This window comes from Lepidochelys olivacea (assembly GCF_965140295.1).
Source record: "Lepidochelys olivacea isolate rLepOli2 genome assembly, chromosome: 28".
Lineage (NCBI taxonomy): Eukaryota > Metazoa > Chordata > Testudines > Cheloniidae > Lepidochelys > Lepidochelys olivacea.
This window is the reverse complement of record NC_140438.1, coordinates 7348307-7365729: the sequence shown is the minus strand read 5'-3', so window position 1 is coordinate 7365729 and position 17423 is coordinate 7348307. Positions and strand designations below refer to the sequence as shown.

General features: G+C 48.2%; 1 protein-coding gene across 3 annotated transcripts in view; it reads right to left on the bottom strand.

Annotated features, from left to right (window-relative positions):
- Positions 1-14744, bottom strand: part of LOC311514130 (uncharacterized protein) — a 34636-nt gene extending 19892 nt beyond the window's left edge. The window contains exons 1-2 of one of the 3 annotated variants that reach the window (XM_084616540.1): positions 14286-14744; positions 13771-13881 (exon numbers count right to left, since the gene is read on the bottom strand). The gene's annotated coding sequence lies outside the window, so the exon portion shown is untranslated. Of the gene's footprint in view, positions 1-13770; positions 13996-14285 lie in introns of those variants that run through there. The other 2 variants (XM_084616542.1, XM_084616541.1) reach the window with 2 other exon arrangements.
- Positions 14745-17423: the final 2679 nt, after the last annotated feature.

Here is a 17423-nt window from a genome sequence, read left to right as displayed (position 1 = left end):
AGTCGGGGGGGGGGGGGAGAGGAAATAAACATGGGGAAATAGTTTCACTTTGTGTAATGACACATCCACTCCCAGTCTTTATTTAAGCCTAATATATGGTGTAGAGTGGAATAAAAAACAAAAAAACTTCAAAAACAGACTCCAATGAGAGACTGCTGAATTGGAATTAATTTGCAAACTGGATCCAATTAACTTAGGCTTGAATAGAGACTGGGAGTGGATGGGTCATTATACAAAGTAAAACTATTTCCCCATGTTTATCCCCCCCGCCCCCCCACCCCGACTGTTCCTCAGACATTCTTGTCAACTGCTGGAAATGGTCCACCTTGATTATCACTACAAAAGGTTTCCCCCCCACGTCCCCCGCCCCCCCCGCTCTCCTGCTGGTAATAGCTCACCTTAAGGGATCACTCTCATTACAGTGTGTATGGTAACACCCATTGTTTCATGTTCTCTATGTATATAAATCTCCCCACTGTATTTTCCACGGTATGCATCCAATGAAGTGAGCTGTAGCTCACGAAAGCTTATGCTCAAATAAATTGGTTAGTCTCTAAGGTGCCACAAGTCCTCCTGTCCTTTTTGCGGATACAGACTAACACGGCTGCTACTCTGAAACCTGTCATTCCTTTCTGTTATTCAAAAAGGGTGGCTGGCAGAATGAAATCAAAGTTTACATCAATTCTTATAGTACAATTAGTACAATTATAAAATCCTGCTCCTACAAGGACTGTCTATTTGGCTATAGGTGTGTGGGGCTCAAGAAGGGCAACTGGGGAGATTTCAGAGCAGGCTTCAATTTAATTTCACATCAAAATTGCCCCAGGCACTTTCCCTGCAGAGAGACACTCCAGATTCTGCCACGCTGGGAAAATGCTTGATCACTTTATTACAGTGCAGACCTGGCCCCTCCCTCCAGGACTAAACCCACCAGAGACATTTTTCAATCCTCCCAGTAACAAACTTTCTGAACCAAATGGTAGAACAGAAGAGAACCAAAGGAGTCACTTTGGGGGATTCCCCCAGACTTGGTTCCCAGGGCAGCATGCTCCCAGGCAGGGGGAATAGGGAGACTCAGGAACTTGCTTTTCCTCCTTCTGCTCCTCCCCTTGTTCACAGACAAGGGAATCTGTCCCAGGATGCTGCAATAAGTATGTCTGGGCAAGTCAAAGATCTGGGAATTTCTCTCCCCACTTATTTCTCCCACTGCCCCTGTCAGTCTCTCTCCTCTTTCCCTTTCGATCTCCTTTCCCCTCTCTCTGCCCCTCCGGTTTGGACAGTCCCATTCCGGGGTCATTTTCTTCCCCATGGCTGGATCAGCTCCTGCAACTACTACTGAGAGGAGAGATGAGCAATGAGGAGGGGTTGTTTGTGCAGAATCATTTTGCTGCCCATCCTCGGCACCTTCCTTGAGGTCTCTGGCTCAGGAGCTGATGTTGGCAGAGCGTAAGTCTGCCTTAGGGGACTTGTTCCAACTGGAGAAATTCCTCACCTTGGCTCAGCACAGAAGAAATTTTAAATAAAGTCACTCTCCAGCACAGATCCCACTGGGACAGAAGGAGCAGCTCAACTTGAGCTTCCAGATAACAGTGGAGGAAACAGCAGCATCTCAGCCAGGAAGCTCAATCCAAGTCTCCTCAGTAAAGAGAGAGAGTCTGGCTTTTAAAAGACTTTAAATAAAATCAGAATAGAAAGCAATAGTAAAAATAAAAAAAAAAACAAAAAAAAACCAAACAAACAAATTCATCACAACAACTGCCCATCGCTAAAACTATTAAGTGCATTTCCAGCAGCCCACCCCTGAATAATGTGATCCAAATTATGTATGAGTAGAATATCTAAATTCCAAATGAAGGCAGAAATCCACTAAAAAATAAATTAAAAAATGAAGCCCATTGGCAATGCCAGTACCAGATACTTTGCATTGTTTGTTTTTCAAAATGGCTGTCTTTGCTTGACTCAAAATGATGTTCACAAGGCATATTACAGATCTATTTGTGAATCCATATTTAATGGTAAAAGGAAATACACTATGAGAAAAATCAAGGAACTATAACCAAAAGACACCCTGAAGTACAACAAATAATGGGTGTAACCTGGAACAAGTAAGAAACAGATGAGAAACAGTCTTCCCCCATGTCACAGGGCACACATGGACACGTTCAGAATCAAATTAGGCCATACCCCTGTGAAGAATTCTCCATTGGAGATCACCCATATGCTTCGCAATCACAGGATTGTGTAGAGACCAACAGGCTGGATAGACGGAGTCTGCCGCCAGAAACTGTCATCTCCACACTGAACCAGGATAATCAATAAGCATTTGAAAATGCTGAATCTTTACCATAATCATATACAGGTATAATGCTTTGGGGCCTAAGCTATTAAAAGTACATTTGTAAGACTCACTGAAGGTAAGCAAATCGCCATGCCTATCAATGTCCCAATCCACAGCAGGAGCAACAGGCAAGGAAATAGAACTGTGAGTATAATCGGGCACGGCTTGCTCAAAGGGACATTTGTCCAGATCAGCAACACTGTGTCTCCAATAAAAAAAAAAGAAACCAGCAAACAGAATGAAAACCAAGCTTAGCGGCAATGGCCTCTGCTGAGACCCATGCAGAATTAGAAAAAAAATCAGTTGAACTCATTTTCTTCCACCTGCTGCAATAAGTGCACCCTGAACTTTGCTGTCCAACAGGTCCCACAAGCACAGGTGTTTTTAAAATATTTTTCAAGCTGTCCTACAACCCAGCATCATTATTGCCATGAAAGTCTTTTTTAAGTTCTGCAACACCCGGCTCTAACTGCTCCATTCTCTGGCAGAGGCCCAGAGTTGTCTGCTGTATATACATTGACTTTGCCACCTCCCACCATTGCCTCAAGGAAGGAAAGGTGTCCTTTGGAGGCAACCAGGTGCCACAAAAAATATTTAAAAGAGTCCCCAAAATGAACATCCTGTACAAGGCAAGTGTTAAAATGCTAGTATGGGTGACAGTCTCCCACAGAGAGAAGAGAACACAAATGAGACCGAACACGATCTGAAATCCCAGCTGGGACAATGCAACTAGAAAGCAAATGATGAATAAACACATAAAAAGCCCTGCCCAAGTGGGTCCTAGACAAAGAGCTGGTACCGGTACTCAACCAGCTGTACGGCTGGGCATAAGGTTGGAAATGCTGTCGCAACACTGACAGACCCTGGTCATCAGCAGGCAGGATCAAACCTGGGACTTCTGGAGCTCAGTGGTCTTGGTGCCACTAGATGGGCCAGAACACGACACCCAGGGGGCGTGTAGGTTATACTATCCCACATCAGTCCGGTCAGCAGCCTGTCAAAGAGCTGAAAGTCACTGAGCAGACAGTGGATGAGGTTCCAGATGACTCCTATCCAATCTGTTGTTAAGAGTACAATTGAAATTGCTCCCCCCCACCCCAAATTAAAATATCACCTGTCAAAAAACCAATTTGCCAAAAGAGCACCCAAGCGCTGGGAAGGAAAAAAAAAGAAAAAGTTCCCTGTATTTCCCTCCAGGAGGATTTTACACATTAATCAAAAAAAGATGATATTGCTCAAAAGTAGCTTGACCCATCAATAAACGTCCTGGAACAACGGCCTGCAGGGCCAGCCCATCTGCAAAGAGAAAGGCAACTCCCACACTCCCCGTGGAACCAGGACTCAGAAAAACCTCCCCTCTCCAATCAGAAAGCCAATTGGTTTGGTGCCTGCATCTCTGCAAGAGTCCTGCAGGAATGAAACGTCCACTTTCTTCTGAGACAGGCCCTCAGAAAGAGCCTGTAGGAGGTACACAGTCACAGAGAGCGCTGCCTAGTGGGAAGGGGAGGTTTTTGGCAGGGTGTCTCCCTGTTGCAAGCACAGCCCGGTCCTTCAGTGTCCCTGCCACAGGGGTTTCCCGTTCTCCCCATGAGCATAGAAGCTCTACTAGGCTGGGCCCTTGGACAGTCCAGGCCTTCCCCAGCTGGTCTTTCACCGAGGTGGGGACTCCTGGTAAAAGTAATACCCGGCAGCGACCCAGGCCCCCTGAGCAGTGTGTTCCCTGACTGCACTGGCCAAACCAGCCTGCTTCACAGTGCCCTCAGAAACTGGGGCCCCCTCCACCGTCCACAGCTATTTTTTAATAGGGGGCTTTCCTACAAGCCAGAGTCCCCAGCGAAGGCCGCGGATTCCACAGCAACAGGCTCTGCCTCCATTTCATAGTCAGGAGTCCCAGAACCAGTCATGCCATCTTCCCCCAGCTTGTAAAGGGCATTACCTCCCCAGAGGGCTCTGCAGCCCATTAGCCCGGCAGTCTCAGCCATAGCCCCTTCGCTCTTTCCTCAGAGAAACACCCATGTTCCCAGGCCCAGGCCCAGGCAGCAGCCACAAATGCTAAGAAATTTCCATGCCCTGTCACTGGCCAATAACGGCCACTGACCCACCCCAGAGGTGGCTGCATCTCAGGGTTGGAGAAAGGAACCCCTTATGGAGACCATTTGTCATGGGGTTTGGGGATACTCTGGTCAGAGTCACTGAGCCATAGTCACAGGGTTTAAGGCCAGAAGGGACCCCCTGGTCTTCTGGCCTGACCTCCTGTATATCACAGACCACCAGCACCAACCAGCATCGCACACTAAACCCAACAACTGACCTGAGACCAAAGTCTCACAGCCCACAGGAACCTAAACTATTCTGTGCTACGGGAAGAGGAGTGGAGGGACACAGTTGCACCAGTGCCAGAGGGCCCAGCAATGGCAGGGAAATTAATCAGTCAGATACACCCAGATAATCCTGGCAAGTGACCTGGCACTCCACACTCTAGAGGAAGGAAGGAAATACTTAAGGTCGCTGCCAATCTGACCTAGGCTGACTCTACTGTTGTGATCATAGAATATCAGGGTTGGAAGGGACCTCAGGAGGTCATCTAGTCCAACCCCCTGCTCAAAGCAGGACCAATCCCCAATTAAATCATCCCAGCCAGCGCTTTGTCAAGCCTGACCTTAAAAACTTCTAAGGAAGGAGATTCTACCACCTCCCTAGGTAACGCATTCCAGTGTTTCACCACCCTCCTAGTGAAGAAGTTTTTCCTAATATCCAACCTAAACCTCCCCAACTGCAACTTGAGACCATTACTCCTTGTCCTGTCCTCTTCTACCACTGAGAATAGTCTAGAACCATCCTCTCTGGAACCACCTCTCAGGTAGTTGAAAGCAGCTATCAAATCCCCCCTCATTCTTCTCTTCTGCAGACTAAACAATCCCAGTTCCCTCAGCCTCTCCTCATAACTCATGTGTTCCAGTCCCCTAATCATTTTTGTTGCCCTTCGCTGGACTCTCTCCAATTTATCCACATCCTTCTTGTAGTGTGGGGCCCAAAACTGGACACAGTACTCCAGATGAGGCCTCACCAATATCGAATAGAGGGGGACGATCACGTCCCTCGATCTGCTCACTATGCCCTTACTTATACATCCCAAAATGCCATTGGCCTTCTTGGCAACAAGGGTACACTGCTGACTCATATCCAGCTTCTCATCCACTGTCACCCCTAGGTCTTTTTCCGCAGAACTGCTGCCGAGCCATTCGGTCCGTAGTCTGTAGCTGTGCATTGAGTTCTTTCGTCCTAAGTGCAGGACCCTGCACTTATCCTTATTCAACCTCATCAGATTTCTTTTCGCCCAATCCTCCAATTTGTCTAGGTCCTTCTGTATCCTATCCCTACCCTCCAGCGTATCTACCACTCCTCCCAGTTTAGTATCATCCGCAAATTTGTATCAATTAGACCCTGGGAGTGTGAGCAAGAACCCACCAGCCAAACAGCTGCGAGAGGGAATGTTCAGTGCTATCACAGAGCCCTGGCCCCACCCAGTGTCTTGTCTCCAGCCATGGCAGTCTCTGAGGCTTCAGAGGAAGAAGACAAAATAAATAAATAAATAAATAAATACCCAGAATACGTGGGGTGAGAGAACCCCAGCAGGGGGCTGGCTCCAGATCTGAAGCGTCGGCTTTTAGGAACATAAGAAATAAACTGGAACCCAAGGCTGCTCAGCCCAACCCCCACTATCCCGCTCATAAACAGTTGAAGGAGGGAGAGGACAAATTGAAGTTGTTTGCCCCCAGGGGAGTGACCCCATCATCCTGCCCGATCTGGGGAAAAGGTAAGGGTCCAGCCAACTGTCCGGTTAGCAGCTGGGAAACACTCATCCCCCAAATATGGGGAAGCCTCTGGCTTTGATGTCTACTAAATATGGGAGACGTCACTTTCATCAGCCAACATTTTAATGGAGATAAATGAGGACACAGATGGTTCTCAAATGAGAGGGGAAAGTTGGTTTTTAGGACATCAACCCCACCCCCTGCAGCTTCTAATCTGGGGAATGACTCAGGAAAACAGGTTCCCTCCAGACAGGAGTTGCTACAATTAAATAAACATAGGGAAGACCTCTAAAACGTAGATTCGTTTTTTAATTCGTTTTTGATAACTACACAGAAAATAGCAAAATCGGAGAGGTGATCTCAATGTTCAGTAATTAAAGAGAAAAGGGAGGAAATCTGAGGAATTTGGGGTCAGTTTTCACAAATTAGAGAGGAAAGTAGGAAAATGTGAGGATTTTAGACAGGATGTATAAAAATTGGTGATTTTTATTTAATTTTTTCATGTTATTTAAATCAGATTCTTTTGATTTTATTATTTAAATTAGTATGAGTTTTTCTTTTAAAAAAACCTGTTTAAAATGAATTTTGAATTTAATACACAATATTTGAAGGCCTAGCCTTATTATAATCTCTTAAAATATTTAAATAACAAATAAATATGATGAATCCAGGAGTTTGACATTAAAGGCTGCTTTTCTATGTAAAGAAGCAATCAGGGGGAAAGCATCTAACTTTTGAGGTCAAGATTTATAAATACAGCACAGTAGATCATTAAGGGTTTCAACCTGTGGGCACCAGGGGCTGTGCCACTGGGTGCCACAGATTGGCAAAGTCATCACAGGTGTTGGGACAAAGCCACTGACTCAAAGCCCTGGTCTACACTAGGACTTTAGGTCAAATTTAGCAGCGTTAAATCGATGTAAACATGCACCCGTCCACACGATGAAGCCCTTTTTTTTGACTTAAAGGGCTCTTAAAATTGATTTCCTTACTCCACCCCTGACAAGTGGATTAGCGCTTAAATCGGCCTTGCCAGGTCGAATTTGGGGTACTGTGGATGCAATTAGATGGTATTGGCCTCTGGGAGCTATCCCAGAGTGCTCCATTGTGGCTGCTCTGGACAGCACTCTCAACTCAGATGCACTGGCCAGGCAGACAGGAAAAGAACCGTGAACTTTTGAATCTCATTTCCTGTTTGGCCAGCGTGGCAAGCTGCAGGTGACCATGCAGAGCTCATCAGCAGAGGTGACCATGATGGAGTCCCAGAATCGCAAAAGAGCTCCAGCATGGACCGAACGGGAGGTACGGGATCTGATCACTGTATGGGGAGAGGAATCCGTGCTATCAGAACTCCGTTCCAGTTTTCAAAATGCCAAAACCTTTGTCAAAATCTCCCAGGGCATGAAGGACAGAGGCCATAACAGGGACCCGAAGCAGTGCCGCATGAAACTTAAGGAGCTGAGGCAAGCCTACCAGAAAACCAGAGAGGCAAACGGCTGCTCCGGGTCAGAGCCCCAAACATGCCGCTTCTATGATGAGCTGCATGCCATTTTAGGGGGTTCAGCCACCACTACCCCAGCCGTGTTGTTTGACTCCTTCAATGGAGATGGAGGCAACATGGAAGCAGGTTTTGGGGATGAAGAAGAAGATGATGATGATGATGAGGTTGTAGATAGCTCACAGCAAGAAAGTGGAGAAACCGGTTTTCCCGACAGCCAGGAACTGTTTCTCACCCTGGACCTGGAGCCAGTTCCCCCCGAACCCACCCAAGGCTGCCTCCTGGACCCGGCAGGCGGAGAAGGGACCTCTGGTGAGTGTACCTTTTAAAATACTATACATGGTTTAAAAGCAAGCATGTGAAAGGATTAATTTGCCCTGGCATTCGTGGCTCTCCTGGATGTACTCCCAAAGCCTTTGCAAAAGGTTTCTGGGGAGCGCAGCCTTATTGCGTCCTCCATGGTAGGACACTTTACCACTCCAGGCCAGTAACACGTGCTCGGGAATCATTGTACAACAAAGCATTGCAGTGTATGTTTGCTGGAGTTCAAACAACATCCGTTCTTTCTCTCTCTGTGTTATCCTCAGGAGAGTGAGATATCATTCATGGTCACCTGGTTGAAATAGGGTGCTTTTCTTCAGGGGACACTCAGTTCCTGCTGGGCTGTTTGCCTGTGGCTGAACAGAAATGTTCCCCGCTGTTAGTCACGGGGAGGGGGGAGGGTTGAGGGGGTAGCCACGCAGTGGGGGGAGGCAAAATGCGACCTTGTAACGAAAGCACATGTGCTATGTATGTAATGTTAACAGCAAGGTTTACCCTGAAAGAGTGTAGCCACTGTTTTATAAAATGTGTCTTTTTAAATACCACTGTCCCTTTTTTTTCTCCACCAGCTGCATGTGTTTCAATGATCACAGGATCTTCTCCTTCCCAGAGGCTAGTGAAGATTAGAAAGAAAAAAAAAACGCACTCGTGATGAAATGTTCTCTGAGCTCATGCTGTCCTCCCACACTGACAGAGCACAGATGAATGCGTGGAGGCAAATAACGTCAGAGTGCAGGAAAGCACAAAATGACCGGGAGGAGAGGTGGTGGGCTAAAGAGAGTAAGTGGCGGGCTGAAGAGAGTAAGTGGCGGGCTGAAGAGAGGGCTGAAGCTGAAAGGTGGTGGCAGCGTGATGAGAGGAGGCAGGATTCAATGCTGAGGCTGCTGGAGGATCAAACCAGTATGCTCCAGTGTATGGCTGAGCTGCAGCAAAGGCAGCAGGAGCACAGACAGCCGCTACAGCCCCTGTGTAACCAACCACCCTCCTCCCCAAGTTCCATAGCCTCCTCACCCAGACGCCCAAGAACGCGGTGGGGGGGCCTCCGGCCAACCAGCCACTCCACCCCAGAGGATTGCCCAAAAAACAGAAGGTTGGCATTCAATAAATTTTAAAGTTGTAAACTTTTAAAGTGCTGTGTGGCATTTTCCTGTCCTCCTCCACCACCCCTCCCAGGCTACCTTGGCTGTTATCCCTCTATTTGTGTGATGAATGAATAAAGAATGCATGAATGTGGAGCAACAATGACTTTATTGCCTCTGCAAGTGGTGATTGACGGGAGGAGGAGCGTGTGGTTAGCTTACAGGGAAGTAGAGTGAACCAAGGGGCGGGGGGTTTCACCAAGGAGAAACAAACAGAACTTTCACACCGTAGCCTATCCAGTCATGAAACTGGGTTTCAAAGATTCTCTGATGCGCACTGCGCCCTCCTGTGCTCTTCTAACCGCCCTGGTGTCTGGCTGCCAGGCGATTTCCCTCAACCAGCTTCCAGGCGATTTGCCTCAACTTCCCACCCCGCCATAAATGTCTCCCCCTTACTCTCACAGATATTGTGGAGAGCACAGCAAGCAGTAATAACAGTGGGAATATTGGTTTCGCTGAGGTCTAAGCGAGTCAGTAAACTGCGCCAGCGCGCTTTTAAACGTCCAAATGCCCATTCTACCACCATTCTGCATTTGCTCAGCCTGTAGTTGAACAGCTCCTGACTACTGTCCAGGCTGCCTGTGTACGGCTTCATGAGCCATGGCATTAAGGGGTAGGCTGGGTCCCCAAGGATACATATAGGCATTTCAACATCCCCAACAGTTATTTTCTGGTCTGGGAATAAAGTCCCTTCCTGCAGCTTTTGAAACAGACCAGAGTTCCTGAAGATGCAAGTGTCATGTAACTTTCCCGGCCATCCCACGTTGATGTTGGTGAAACGTCCCTTGTGATCCACCAGAGCTTGCAGCAGTATTGAAAAGTACCCCTTGCGGTTTATGTACTCGCCAGCTTGGTGCTCCGGTGCCAAGATAGGGATATGGGTTCCGTCTATAGCCCCACCACAGTTAGGGAATCCCCTTGCAGCAAAGCCATCCACTATGACCTGCACATTTCCCAGGGTCACTACCCTTGATATCAGCAGATCTTTGATTGCATGGGCTACTTGCCTCACAGCAGCCCCAACAGTAGATTTGCCCACTCCAAATTGATTCCCAACTGACCGGTAGCTATCTGGTGTTGCAAGCTTCCACAGGGCTATCGCCACTCGCTTCTCAACTGTGAGGGCTGCTCTCATCTTGGTATTCATGCGCCTCAGGGCAGGGGAAAGCAAGTCACAAAGTTCCATGAAAGTGCCCTTATGCATGCGAAAGTTTCGCAGCCACTGGGAATCGTCCCAGACCTGCAACACTATGCGGTCCCACCAGTCTGTGCTTGTTTCCCGAGCCCAGAATCGGCGTTCCACAGCATGAACTTGCCCCATTAGCACCATGATGCATGCATTGGCAGGGCCCATGCTTTCAGAGAAATCTGTGTCCATGTCCTGATCACTCACGTGACCCCGCTGACGTCGCCTCCTCGCCCGGTATCGCTTTGCCAGGTTCTGGTGCTGCATATACTGCTGGATAATGCGTGTGGTGTTTAATGTGCTCCTAATTGCCAAAGTGAGCTGAGCGGCCTCCATGCTTGCCTTGGTATGGCGTCCGCACAGAAAAAAGGCACGGAACGATTGTCTGCCGTTGCTCTGATGGAGGGAGGGGCGACTGACGACATGGCTTACAGGGTTGGCTTACAAGGAATTAAAATCAACAAAGGGGGTGGCTTTACATCAATGAGTATTTCAGGCAGGACTTCACAGAGGGTTCCAATAAGAAATGGTGCACCTAAGTAATTGTTCTTATTGGAACAAGCAGGTTGGTCTGGCCTCTGATTGATACATGGCTAGATTTACCTTGCTGCACCTTCTCTGTGAGTGACTGCAGTGTGACCTAGAGGAATGAGTCCCCTAGACACGGGAGGAGGCAAATGAGTACAAAACAAATCTGATCTATTTCTTCTTTTGATCCACTCCATCTATCTTTTACGTCTTTGGCTGGCAGCAGATGGTGCAGTAGGACTGCTAGCCATCCTCATCTCTTGTCTGCCTGGCAGAAAATGGTACAATAGGACTGCTAGCAATCTGTATCGCCTTCCTGCTCGCCATAAGATGGTTCAATAGGACTGACTGCAGGACTAAAGAGAATGACCTGGTCAAGTCACTTCTAATGTAGTCCCTGCACCCATGTCTGCCCAGACACTCCTGGCTGACGCAGCCAGGAGCACCTTGGACATGACGATGACAGCTACCAGTCGTACTGCACCATCTGCTGCCACAAGGCAAGGGATTGCTGCTGCTGTGTAGCAATGCAGTACCATGTCTGCCAGCACCCAGGGGACGTACGGTGATGGTGAGCTGAGCGGGCTCCATGCTTGCCATGGTATGGCGTCTGCACAGGTAACTCAGGAAAAAAGGGGCAAAACTATTGTCTGCTGCTGCTTTGACGGAGGGAGGGAGGAAACGGGGACCTGATGATATGTACCCAGAACCACCCGCGACAATGTTTTAGCCCCATCAGGCATTGGGATCTCAACCCAGAATTCCAATGGGCAGCGGAGACTGCGGGAACTGTGGGATAGCCACCCACAGTGCAACAGTCCGGAAGTCGACTCTAGCCTCGGTACTGTGGAAGTGCTCCGCCGAGTTAATGCCCTCAATGCACTTAGAACATTTTCTGTGGGGACACACACACTCGAATATATAAAACCGATTTCCAAAAAACCGACTTCTATAAATTCGACCTAATTTCATAGTGTAGACATACCCAAAGAGACATCAACAAGGAATGTAAGCTGAAGTCTCTTTCAGGTATATTGGAACATTTTCCCAGGCTGACCTGAAATAATCAGTTTAATTCACTAACTAGAGTTATTTTCTCTGTTTAATAAATCACTTAGTTGTAAATGTGAAACATGTTTTGATAAAAGAAGTTTATGTATCCAAGACATTTCAGATGATTTAGTTTCATAAAAATACATTTTATATGCTGCTTTGTGTGTTTAATTAAATTCTAGTTACCATCCTAATGCAGCATAACACAGAATCACTAGCAAAAAGTTAATTTTCTATTAAATAAGCAATATATCATTCACCATTTTCTAATGTACTAAAAATGTACAATTAATAAAAATATGAAAATGTTAAGCTATATAATGTATCTAGTTATAGTGTATCCTCCTTGGTAGCAAAAAGATGTACCTAATCTCAGTGGTGTTGGAACTAGGAGGGCTGGGGGTGGCTGCCGCACCCCCGGGGCTTGAAGTAGTAATAGCAAACACCAAATACATAGTTTCAATGGTTTCCATCATCAGCACCCCCCACTATAAAAATTGTTCCAGCACCTCTGCCTAATCTAGTGTAAAGTGTCTATTTAGTTTTAAATCAACATGTTGTAATCGTTGTATCAACCAAAGGGAATGCACCTTTCTTTAGACAAAAAACCAACAACAACTACAAGTGGAAAAGTTTACTAAACTTCAGTGCTTTATATCAAGGCTTCCCACTGGGTTATTTAAATTATTATTTGAATTGCTGATTTAAATTGCCTTGTTTTAAATCAATCCACCCTGATTTTATATCAATGATCAATAATAGCTAAAGAGGCAAAATGAGTGATTTATCAATATTTTATCAACAGAAAGGAAAAGAGCAACAGTAGCAATAATTTTATTGTAATATTCAAGAATTTGAGAAAAGGACAAAATCTAATGAGATTTTTACATTAATATTCTATATTTAGATTGGCAGGAAGAAATCTCAAGAGCATATTACCTTAGTAACATAACTACAGAGAAAGTGGGGCAATTTTGGGGGGGGGTATTTTATATCGATCTTTAGGAATTAGGGAGAAAAAATGGATTAAAAATAATATTTGACAATAGGAGAGAAAAACACCAAGATCTGAGGGTAATTCAATAATTACAGGGGAAAAGGGGGAAAGTTTGAGGGGATTCAACAGGAATGTTCAATAAAGGATCAGAAAGTGATGGTTCCCTCCACCCCCACCATTCACATGCAGAGCAGGGAGCCCTTTGTGTCACTCATGCAAGGGAGGAGGTGTAGAGCAGGAGATGGGCAGGCGGCTGAGTTGAGGGGGGGGGGAAACAGCAGCTGAGAGTGGATCCTCCAGGGGGGACATTGGCTCCCCCTTCCCCTCCTGTGCCCCTTCCAGGCCCTGTTGCTGGCAGAGACTGGCCACCCCACCATCCCCACCCCAGATTCAGCCGTGTTTCAGGCCTCTCCCAAACAGCACCCACTAACCCCCCATCCCATTTGGGCAACAATTTCCCACCTAAACAAGGACAAACTGCTGCAGATGGAATGGGCAGGGGAAACCCACATATCTGAGGAGATTTTAGATTGAGATTTGAGAAATAGAAAGAAAATGGGTTAATATCTGGGAGGGTAAAAGGTGAATCCTCTGAGAGAAAAGTCGGGTGCGGGGAACCAGGTGGATTTGACAGGTTTCGGAGTAGCAGCCCTGTTCGTCTGTATCCGCAAAAAGGACAGGAGGACTTGTGGCACCTTAGCGACTAACATATTTATTAGAGCATAAGCTTTCCTGAGCTGCAGCTCACTTCATGGGGTGGATTTGATAGTCATATTTGATCATTAGAGAGAAAGGAGGAAGAAGTGGAGAGAATTTTTTTCAACATTTGAGGGGAAAGTGACAAAACCAGAGAAGATGCATTTAACTCTCCCCCCCCCTCCCCCCCCACACCTACCTCTTCCCCTGGTCTTCTCCCCCTGAAATCTCCTGCCTTCCCAGAGACAGTTCAGACTCCCCCGGGTCACACTTGCCTGGTGTCAGGTATCAGAGGGGAAGCCGCGTTAGTCTGTATCCACAAAAACAAGCATGCATCTGAAGCAGTGGGGTTCTTTTACCCACAAAAGCTTAGACCCAAATAAAGCTGTTAGTCTTTACTTGGTGCCACCGGACTCCTCCTCGTTCCAGCTCGCAGGGTCTGTCCCGTCCCGCCACCTCTGGCTCATTGTTCATCCCTCCCTTCCCCACCCCTCCGCCCCCACACAGGCAAGCGGGGGGACCAGCTCTGGGGCCTCTTTCCCCACCTGCAGCCCCCGGGGCTTTGCCTGTCCAGCCGGTCCTGCCCAGAGCTGCAGCAGGCAGCTCCGACCCTCGCCGGGCCCTTGACCGGGGCTGCGAGACCCGAGAACCCCTGGGGCAGAGAGTCACTTTCCTGCCCGTCCCCAGCACTTCCCAGGGGAGCTTCTCACTCACCTGCAGTCTGCAGCCCGGGGGGCTGGTCCCCGCTGGAGAAAGTCCCCCGCCGCTGGGCAGGGAGGGGTTAATGAGGGGCTCCCCCCAGCCCAGACCCCCATTGGGGTGCGGGGAGTCAGCAGCTGCTCAGCCCGGGCTCCCGGGTCAAAATGGAGGGAGCAGCGCCTGGGATTTTAGGAGCATCCGCGCCCAGGTGTCTGGTCTCGGGGCTTTGTTCTGCCTGCTGCCCGCCTCCTTCCTCCCAGCACCCAACGCTCAGCGCTGCAGCAGCCCCTTCCTGTGTCAGCAGCCCCGGGCCTGTCTCCGGCTGCTGGCTGGAGCCTCCCCTCTGTCTTTGCCGGGCGCGGAGCGCTGCCCTGAGCGCCCGCTGCAGGCAGGCTCTTGGGACCAGCTCCTGGTCGCCGCTGCAGGGGCCGAGCCGGAGAGAGGGAATGCCCTGGGGACAGGAACGTGACTCAGTCTCCCTGCCGGAGAGGAGGGGAAGGGGTGAGACAGGGAAAGAGGAGAAAGAAAGGAGCAGACGGAAAATCAGTGGGTGGGGGAGGGGGCTCCCAGCAAGAAGTAGCAAATGACAGCTGAGGCCTCTGAGAAAGTACCTAGATAAAATATCACATAGCCGCAATTATTAACACCAAAACACTTTCGGACAACTGCGGTAAGTTTCGAAATTGTTTTGAGTGTACAAAGAGTATTAACTTCGGTTTTGTCAAATAGAAGGATTGCAGGCCTAGATGCAGATAGATAGGTAAACCTATTCAAAACTTCCCAGCCTTAGTGTGGCTTGTTTAGTATCCCTATCAGAGTTTGAAAGAAAATGACACGTGAACGCTGGAGCTTAGCCTTATGAGTCAAGCCCCCTAACCTTGGCATTTTCAGTGTGGGCTCCCCAAGGCACAGCGGAAAGGGGTGCAGGTTCCTGGGGTGATGGGACTACAGGGGGTCATTGTGGCCATGGGAGTGTCACTGTGAGGGGCAGGGTCCATGAGGGTGTGACTGTGACGGGAGGGCTGTAATGGGGGAGCTATGGGGTGTCTCTGTGACGGGGAGGGGCTGTAAGGCTATGGTCACTTCCAGGCACCCCCTGACATGGGTGTTGAACTGCCCCCTCCTTCTGCGGGTGCTACGTGAATAATGTAACTGAAGTCAACGTACTTAGATCTACTCACCGTGGCGTCTTCACGGCGGTGAGTTGACTGCTGCCGCTCCCCCGTCAACTCCACCTGTGCCTCTCGCGGCGGTGGAGTACAGGAGTCGACGGGAGAGCGCTCATGGGTACATTTATCGCATCTAGACAAAACACGATAAATCAACCCCTGCTGGATTGAACGCTACCTGCCAATTCGGCGGGTAGTATACGCATACCCTAGGTCTCGGTTTAAGTTTTTCTGGAATCTGGATTTTACCCTAATGGTGGTGGTTATTATGCAGTGATTCCTGTTCCATTTTTTAATTTTGCTATGGCTACCTTTTTCCATTTCTGTCCCCATTCTTCAGGCACAGGGTAGCTACCTGAAGCTTGCTGTTGGCCACCAATATTTATAACAGGGGACAGCACGTCTCTTTTTTTCTAGGTTTTTTACCTCTGTTTCCAGTGTTTTATTTTGTTCCCATGCTTGCTGTCTCTGGACTGCTTGCCACCCTGCTAGGAGAGCGGGAGTGTTCCAGAGCTCTGTGGCTTCTCCTGCTTCTTTTAACTCTTTCTTTGTTTCTGTTACTTGCAACACCAATTTTGTGGCATGTTATCTTAGCCATTTAACAGCCATGGTTATAGTTTGCAATTTTCTACATTTCAAGGCTACAGTCTGCCCTAGCCTTACAAATTCCATTGCATGTTTCTTCCCCACTATATTTTTTTAATTCATATGGACCTCTTTTGCTAGCAACCCAGCATATCCATGCCTTCTAAAACTTTGTGGGGATTTTCAGGGAGAGGATAAGCGGGTTCCCTAATACATAATTTTCTACCACGTTAGATTGTGATTCCTACGGAGGGCAGCTTGCTTACTTACCAGATCAGCGGTTGGTGTCACCAGTGTGGTCAGATGTTTGGCTGCTTGTGTGTGTTCTCCCTGTGTGGTGCTCCAGCTCTGCCCAGACAGCTGGCACAGCAGATCTCTAGCGAACCGCCCAATGACCACAAAATCTGTTCAGGTGTGAAGGCACTTGGTCAGGTTTATTGCCAATGAAGCATGGTCCTAGCTCCCCAGATCGATGTCTACAGTTATACCCATGAAAATGGACGCAGCTCAGTCAGTGGCCAGACTTCCGATTGCCCCCTTGGCTGGCCAAAGACGCTCCTTCTGAGATCCATCTTTATACGCCAATACAAACAAGTTATGTGTTGCCCCTGACATATCAGAATCATAGAATCATAGAAGATCAGGGTTGGAAGGGACCTCAGGAGGTCATCTAGTCCAACCCCCTGCTCAAAGCAGGACCGATCCCCAATTAAATCATCCCAGCCAGGGCTTTGTCAAGCCTGACCTTAAAAACTTCCAAGGAAGGAGATTCCACCACCTCCCTAGGTAACGCATTCCAGTGTTTCACCACCCTCTTAGTGAAAAAGTTTTTCCTAATATCCAATCTAAACCTCCCCCAAACTGGTAACTGGTTGTTACTTGCTAGTTTGCTAGTGAGGAAGACAGGCTGGTGTAGCAGGAAGCTGGCACAGTCTAGTCCAGTGGTTCTCAAACTTTTGTACTGGTGACCCCTTTCACACAGCAAGCTTCTGAGTGCGACCCCCCTTATAAATTAAAATCATTTTTTTCTATATTTAACACCATTATAAATGCTGGAGACAAAGCAGGGTTTGGGGTGGAGGCTGACAGCTCGCGACCCCCCCCCCCCCATGTAATAACCTCGCAACCCCCTGAGGAGTCCCGACCCCTAGTTTGAGAACCCCTGGTCAAATCACTCTTGCTGAGGTAGGGAGGTAACAGTGGCTCAGAGCTCTGGGTAGCCCCTGCAGTGAGTTCCAGCAGGTGCTCATCAGGTCCCGGGAGGTGGTGAGGGAGAGGCGCATGTGTCATAATGAAAGACGGGGCTCACTGCAACTCCTTCCCTTTCCTTTATGTCTGAGTGCCCCCCCCTCTCCCCGCCCCAGCAGCCAGACCTTGTGCTTTTGCCTCTCCTGGAATG